General features: G+C 42.9%; 1 pseudogene; it reads left to right on the plus strand.

Moving 5' to 3' along the window:
* Nucleotides 1–7,650: 7,650 nt before the first annotated feature.
* LOC147685039 (exosome complex component CSL4 pseudogene) lies at nucleotides 7,651–8,239 on the plus strand (annotated as a pseudogene).
* Nucleotides 8,240–8,673: the final 434 nt, after the last annotated feature.

The following is an 8,673-nucleotide window of genomic DNA, read 5'->3' on the forward strand; positions in this document are numbered from 1 at the left end:
CAACCCCTCTTTGTATCTTCTACACAAGAGGCTTACGTAGTTACACTTTCAGGTTGGGTCTTCTTCTTCGGAACCCTGATCAGCAATTGATTCTTTGTCGCTTTTATCGCTTATTTTGAGATCTTCAATTTCTTCCAACACCAGGTAAGTCCATTCAGGACTCCGATAATTTTTGTTTTGTCTTTTTATCCTGGTACTTCGTCTGTTTGGCTGGGCTCCTGTTTTCTCTCTTTCACTGGCAGCCCTTTTTCGGTCTTCTAATTTCTCCTCTACTGTTTTCAATCTTAGTCTTAGTCTTTTTATGAATCTGGGTTCACTTTTCTTCCTTTTGAGTCTTTTAGCTGTCACTGTAGTTTGGCTCTCCTCACGAGCCCTTTTATTTTCGTTCAGTTGTGGCACTGTTATTTTGACGGTATCTTTTTCCCTTCCTGTCTGACTAGTCCCAGGTCTTTCTTCAGTTTCTTCCACCTGGTTTCTAAGCTGGCCTTGTTCAGGTATATTTTGAATTTGTCTTTGACTTTCAACTGTTTCAGACTCTGTCTCCTGAACACGTTCGTCTATTTCTATCTGTTCCTGTTCATGCACTTCGAACCCTTGAATTTCTTCCGCATGAACTTCAGCCCTAATTACAATCTGTCCCTTTTCGGTTTCTGGAGTCTTTGGAGGAGTGTCGATGACTTGGTTCATCCCTACTTGACCTATTTCCTTATCAGGTTTGATGCAATTCTCAATAACCTGATTGTCTCCGTCTATTCCTGTCTCGTCCTCACTATCCCACTCTCTATCTAGGTAGGAATACTTTCTGGTTCTTATTGGATCAAGAATCAGATCTTCTGCTGGGAACCATTCGTCTTGACTGGTGCTCGGTAGTTCGACATCAGCTAGTTCCGGACCCTCATCTGGAGACCCCTCAGCTGCACCACCTTCAGCCTCAGTCGCTTCTTCTCCGGTCACCCGCTTGGTATGACTGGCATGGATCCACTTTGGCACGCCTGCACACGTTACTGCAGTTGTGGTGACAAGGATCACTTGTCTTGGTTTTCCCCACTTCGGTCCAAGGCAACTCTTCCGGGTGTGTTTCTTTAACACACCCCAATCACTGGGTTTCAGATTATGAACTGGAGTTGTTGGCCAGGCGACGGCGTCCTCCCCAATCTGGTGAGAGATAGAACGCACTTGGTCACCCAGCTGCTTGCAGTATTCTAATACCAAATCATCAGAAATACTTAGCAGTTTGTGTCCTGGTACCCATGCCTGTCGCATCACTCTCCCCATTAGTATCTCATGGGGACCCAGGCCTGTCTTTCGGTCTGGAATGCTTCTCAATCCCATCAGGACAAGGGGTAAAGCTTCTATCCAGTTCAATCCTGTAGAATTACTCATTTTTCCCAATCTTGACTTTATAGTGGCATTCACCTGTTCGACTACTCCAGAAGCCTCTGGATGATATACACAGTGCAGTTTTGGGGTAATTTTGAATGCTTTATAAAGATCATCTAATATTTCGTTGGCAAAATGCCTACCTCTGTCTGATTCAATCGTGTCTGGAAAACCGTACCTAGGTATCCGTTCCCTTAGTAACAATTTGGCTACAGTAAGAGCATCATTTTTCTTTGCTGGGTATGCCTCCACCCATCTTGAGAACAGACAGACTATTACCAAAACGTACCTATATCCTTTGCACATGGGTAAATGAATAAAGTCAGCCTGTAGTCTGGAAAAGGGACCTTCTGCCTTTCCAATTGTACTTTGTCCCACTACTGTTCTCTTCCCAGGGTTAAACTGCTGACAAGTCAAGCACCTCTGGCAAAGGGCATCTGCAATGTTCCTGGACTTCGAATTGTACCATACTTCTTTGAAAACACGGACCATCGCATCCCTTCCTATGTGTGAGTCTCCGTGTATGAGTATTGCCATTGGAGCAACCATGCTATCTGGTAATACAGGCGTACCATTACCACAAACAATGACACCATCCCTATCCCTAGGTTGACATCCATCTTTCTCCCATCTCTCCTTTTCTTCTGGTTCTGCTGCTTGTTGCAACTCTTTCAGTTCCTTCCAAGTAGATACATTCTCAAACACCATAAGTTGGCAGCTGTTTCCGCCTCCCCATAATTTGATTTTTATTGACATTTTGTATCGTGCACAATATTGGGCAATTTGGTCAGCATATCGATTTCCGGCTGTCACATCATCGTTGCCAGATTTGTGAGCAGCACACTTGACCACCGCCAATTCTTTGGGTAACTGGATTGCTTCCAGTAGGTTCTGTACCACTTTTCCATTTCTGATAGGGGTACCTGAGGAAGTCATGAATTCTCTTTGCAGCCACAACTGGCCAAAGTCATGCACAACCCCGTAACCATATTGGCTATCAGTGTATATGGTTAACCTAATTTTTCTTAAAGTGCAAGTGCTCAATTTAGTTAACAACGTATAACTTTCGCCACTGTGCTCGAGGGTTTTAAAAAGGAAAAAGGTTTTTCTCTCACTGCAAGTAAACCACTTCTGTCTACTTTTCATTCACTTCGGATAGACCTCTCTGCCTATCCTCTCACACGAGCATTAGAGAACCTGCTACTTCTTTGACTCATCCACTTCTTTCCGGGATATATACTAAGTCAAAAGTTTCACCAGCGGACTCTTTTGCTATCACTCAAGCTCCGAAGAACCCACTACTCCTTCCGCGTGTGACCCTTACTAGGTGATATCACAACGGAAGTTTCAACAGTGGACTTGTAGCTATCATTTATTCAATCATTTATTCAGAAAAATCCTAATTAGCGCTTCCAGTTCTGCCTAACCATGCACTAATCTTCCTCCCAGCCAGTGACCTCACAGCCAAGTGGATTCTACTCACCACCTGCTATTCTATTTCCCCGGGGATTCCAAACAACATTGAACGATCACTCACAATTTGTTAATCACATGCAATAATATAGCAGCATTTCATAAAATATAATTTCAAAACATTTTATAACATTTTCAAAGCAATAATATAAAAAACTTATTTTAGCAGCAATAAAATTTTAGCAGCACATTTTATTTTTCACAGTTCATCAGAAACTATCTTATCTACCTATCTTAACTAGTCCTAACCATACTACTGCTACCAAAAAATTACTGATAGAGCGCGCAGGTCGCCCAACTCTTTATTTCACTCAATTACACGCATTTTGGCCCATGACGTGTTTAAGACTGCATTTTTGTGAATCGGGCGAGTTTACACGTCACTATCAGTAATTCTTGTGTTTTTCTTACTACTATTTCCAGAGTACCTGACTTACCACCATGCCACAGGTACCTATGTTCCCGACGAATCAGGAGCTAGCAGTGGGTAGGAGATAAGACTATCAAAAATACCTTATATATTTGCATAACAATTTAAAATGTGTAATGACCACAGACACCTGAAGGGTTTTCAAGATTTTATATAGTAAATGTTTAGAGTTCGTATGCCATAAAAAAACGTCTATACAGATTAGAATATCAATAACTAGAATCAGGACTAAAATGTGACTATGAATGAGAGTGAGCACCATTGAGTGCGAGCGAAAACTACAGGGAAAGGGTGACAGGGAACATGCTATTCAGTTTTCAGGCTTATACTAAGGCAGGTAAAATGAGAAAGAACATACTTTTTAGTAGAGTTCTAGAATTTATCAGTGATTTAGAACAAACCTTATTCTATCTACTATTTAAAACATAGTCTCTAAAGGAGAGTAAAATAGATCACCCTGAATAAGTAACAGTTCAACAATATCCTACAGGTAAGGGGAAAAATGGAACATAACTAATAGAACAGTTTGTATGTAAAATCTTTGGGAAAGACAGGGAAAATAACATAGGCAAGGATGCTTTATTTAAAAGGAAGAGAGGAAAAAACAGTATAGGTAGACGGACACCCACAGTTATATATTTACCTAGGACGGAAATGAGGACTACCCCTGGCCACGGGTCAGTTTGGGAAAAGGCGAGGACAAGGACCCTCAAGGACTTAGGATGCCAGTAGGCGAGCAGGTACAGCTCATGGACAGTCAGGACAGGATACCCATCAGGATTTGGATCAGGACTGGGCTCATCAAAGGGCACGACCAACACCTGCAGCTTCGGTTGCAGCACCTGCGCTACTCCCTCTCTGCACGGAATCCACCAATGACCCCGATTGGGTTCTCGAATCTTCCAGCAAAGTGCTTCGCCAGCACTTAAGACTATTCCACCCTAGTCAGTTTGTGGAAATTACGGACAGAGTGCTCCGCAGCTCTCTGTATCAATCACCTATAGAGTTCGTAGGGTCAGTGACAGGCCAGCTACTCGGACAAGTCGGACAATTTCTTTAGCTAAAACTAGACTAGTTATACTGTTTTCGGGTCAGTGGACCACCCACAAATGTTGCAAATGACAGGATCCCCAACTTTGGATTGGACAAGAGAGGTGGTTAGGTCATTGTCACCACCTAGAATTTTGTGTTCCCACAATCGATATTTAATTTTTCGTACCCACTCCTTACATTCCAGTTCCCATGGTATAATAGTGCTGAAACAATAGGGCACACAAACATTATCATATAAGTTGATACATTTCAGGTACAAGTCGAAGTCTTCTCCTAGGGCAGAGAGCAAGTTCCCAGGAGCATCTCGGTTTCGGCAGCCAGCTGGCTGAGTTCCACTGTTGCAAGACTTCGTTTCTCCTGTCACGTGATGAGTCCCTTTCAGACTTCTACGATGCAGAGGCTCCCCACTCCCAGGCCCACAGATACGCGGTACATGAAAAGTAAGCGAAAACAAATTAGAAACACAGGAAAAATGAATACACTGTATACCATGATTAGCTTCACTGTACCCCTTACTTTGTAATATCTATAGCATTAGAGGTTAAGCAGAAATAGACAGCTGTGCAAAAGCAGCGGTAGCAAGCAAGATGCATGTTACAGAATAAAGCGGCCATATTTGCAATAATGCGCATATGCGAAAAATCCCTCCAGAACTACGAGTGCGTCACGTCACATGGGTATGACCGACGCATGCGCAGACTAGATTTCTGCAAAACAGCGATCCTTCAGTATGCAAGCTTCGTTAAGATTAATAGACACATAGGCAAGCATCTCTGGGACACCCGCGTGTTGTGTGAAAGTGCATTATTAATGACAAAACAGGTTGGTTAATAACATTATTGGTTATGCGAGGTTCTTGAATGTGAGCAAGTCGCTTTACGTGCGAATACTTGCTCCATCACTGCTACCCAGGGTACGAAATGTACAGTAAATAAGAAATAACAAGCTGTGTTAGTACTATCATGGACATATATACCTAAGATGCTATGGAACATGTAATCTATTTGGCATCGCATTTATTGTGCCTAAGATCACCCTTTGGCTAACTAAAGAGCGAAGCCTTCAATGGAGTCGTCATAAGCACGAGTATTGATTACTTTTCAAGTGCTGGAATACATTTTTGTACATTGCTTTGATGTCCTTGAGTATAGCCTGCACTATGACAACTGGAGAGAAAGGACACCAACACGGTCGGGATTACAAGTGCTTACAAATTGCGCTTGTAATCGAAAAGACCCCTTAACGTCAGCTGCCGAGTTATTTCCGCACTGAGAGCTATACTTAGGCCGCCCAACCACGCTTTCAAATGCGCTTGTACTGCTACTAATTACCCCCTGGAAAACCTGCCCCCACCGCGCTTCTACCTCATTTTATAGAGCACAGGCTTCCTTCAGCAGACTGCCCCAGATCGCGCACTTCACACAGCTGTCCTTAGGCAGCCCAAACACGAGTTCACTGCGCTTGTACTGCTACAAATTACACCATGGAAAAGCCTGTCCCCACCGCGCTTCGACCGCATTTTATAGAGCGCACATGGATGGTTCCAATGTGGGATCAGATCCCACCTGCACCAGTCATCCAAAGTCAGGGCTAAAGAGGCTGGCTGGCTCAGGAGTCAGGGTCACCGCGTAGCACCGGGGGAAAAGGTGGGGGGGTGGGCAGTCGCAGTGAGAGTGGGTGCAGCAAGCTGCTGTGCTCATTGGTTGCAGCATGACTGATGGCACATCAGTGGCGGTAATATATCATGCGACTGGGAGGGACCAAGCCTACTCAGCTGCTGTCCAGTGACGATCATGAATAATTATTAAGTTCTTGATAGAGCAGGTAATCTATTAACTAAACTGTAGTTATCAATAACATCTTTTTAAACACTTATCCGCTGCTGCCGTGAATAAATTGCTGTTACAGTTGTTTTTAGCTATGTGACTAGGTTAGTGTAGTACTAGAAGTAGGGCAGAAAAGTACCACGCCACGGAAGAACACTACCACAGCATGGGGGATTTTAGTTTATAATGGGCTCACCACCTTCTGCTTTGGTAGGCCTACAGTCAGGAACCACAAGTGATGACAAGAACACCATGCTGGCATGGCTAACCTGCAGCCATGATGTAGTTTTTACCCATGTATGTATGTGTCTGTGGCGACGAGGCAGCAAATAACTTTATAAGGCCCACAGTCTTTACTATCCAATTGACATACAGTGGCGTTAGGCCTTTTCCACCTGCGATCTAATTGGTAGTGAGCAGGATGGCACACAAGTTTACCTGAGTGAGGTTACCGGAAGGAGAACTGTGCATGGGGGTAAGAAGAACTGTGAATTAAATACTGCCACAATCATACAAAGCTTTTGAATTTCGAAAATATAATCAAATAGGAATGCCAGTGGCAGCATGGCAACGGAAAACAATATGTCACATTTAAAAGCCATTCAATATTCTGAATCTCTCAGGTAGCTTGTTCGTAAATATATTTAGCCAATTATGACTTTCAAGTCAATGTATGATTCTGTCATTAATTAACAGAGTTATCCTATGGAATAAAAATCCAAGCAACACAATGCAAATTTTGCTAATACAGAAATTGTTTTTAAAGATCTGAAAACTCACATAAACTCTGAAGCCAAGGGGTCTAGAATTTATGCAAGTGAATTAATTGAATTAATGCTCCAATATGTGTGTCAGTTCAGTTCAGTTCAAAACGCTTTATTTGGTTTGCAAAGCACAACCATATATACAATCACAAATACACATATTAAAAACATCGCAAATACATGGGTGTCAGTATTATTATCCATCCATATTAAAACAACACCAATCATTGACTTCAAACAATAAACATATATTATTTAACTCATAAGTGCCTCTTACGACCTAAAGTACATAATGTCGCTATACAGTATCTAATAATTGTTCTGGTATCAAACAAATTTCAGAAGTGGCAAATGCTCTCAAACAGATAACATCATGTGCAAATTACGCGATAGAGTGCCCTGTACACTCTGGACTCCGCAATGTGAAAATTTTGCTGTATGCTACCTCCAATAAACAATTATAGTACAATTAAATTTCCTAAAGTAGCATGTGTGTCATTTATAATGTTTATATACATTTCCCTCGTCAGCTTGATTTTGCTTGCGAGAAAAGTGTCACTCAGTGGTTGAAATGTAATTCATAATTACACGGAAATGATAAAAGTGTCACACCTTGCAATCTTAAACCTTGGCAGCTATGGAACAGTTATTTCAGCTGCAGTGGGTTCACGCTCGCTAGAGCATGCGTCGCTGCGCTAGAGTGTTTGGGACCAGCAGAGCAGTTAGTGGTCATGGCTCCAGCACGGTACTGTATACCCGGAGAACGGTTGTGCAGTCTTGAAGACTTTTACCCTGGCAGTGGGACATACAGCAGGCATGGGTACATTTATGCCTCCCTCTCAGGGTATGTGATGAAGAAAAGTGATAATGGAATGTTGCCTACGGTTTCTGTGGTGAGAGATGCGCAGTCCCAGCTCCTACCTGACGTGGGTGCAACTGTCCCTTGTAAGGTGTGCAGCATTAATTCCCGCTTTGCCAAAGTTCAGATCCTCTACATTGCATCCACTCCATTGAAGAATACATTCAGAGGACCAATACGAAAGGAAGACATTCGAGCCACTGAAAAAACAAGGTTGTAGTGTACAAGAGTTTCCAACCTGGTGACATCGTCCTGGCAAGTTATTTCTCTTGGTGATACACAGTCCAACTATCTGTTGACAACCGCTGAGAACGAGCTGGGCGTGGTGGTTGCCCATAGTGAAGCAGGAGTACAGATGGTGCCTATCAGCTGGTGTGAGATGCAGTGCCCGCAGACGCATATGAAGGAGTTCAGGAAAGTGGCCCGGGTGCAGCCAGAGTTTCTACAGACGTAGTCAACTTGGATTTCTCAGAAGTGTTGTTTCCCGCGCCTCTTGGAGCTGTGCTCCACACTCAGCATTGTTGGCAGCTCTCCTGGTGTAAATACAATCTGTTGTTATAGGACTTGTACAGTCTTGCATCTCAATGTGGTGTCCATGACAAAGGGTACATTGGTTGACGGAATAGATGGCATATCGGCAGATTCATGTCCAACTAAAAATTGTTTCTCAAAATTCTTTTGCTCCTCAGTGCCTAAAGTGGTTATACTGCTCGGAAAATGGTTTGTTAGGGTCCGATTCGGCACAAAATGAATAATGCCGTTTATTTTTGCAGGCTTTCTTAATGCAACTAAAGTGTAATGTTTGTATTTAAAGACAAATAAAAGTACTTTCTAAGCTGCAGTGGGAGGCAAGGAGTCTCCTCTGCTCTGAAATCGAACGCAAAAGAA

The sequence above is a fragment of the Lissotriton vulgaris genome, chromosome 10, assembly GCF_964263255.1.
Source record: "Lissotriton vulgaris chromosome 10, aLisVul1.2, whole genome shotgun sequence".
In the NCBI taxonomy this organism is placed as follows: Eukaryota; Metazoa; Chordata; class Amphibia; order Caudata; family Salamandridae; genus Lissotriton; species Lissotriton vulgaris.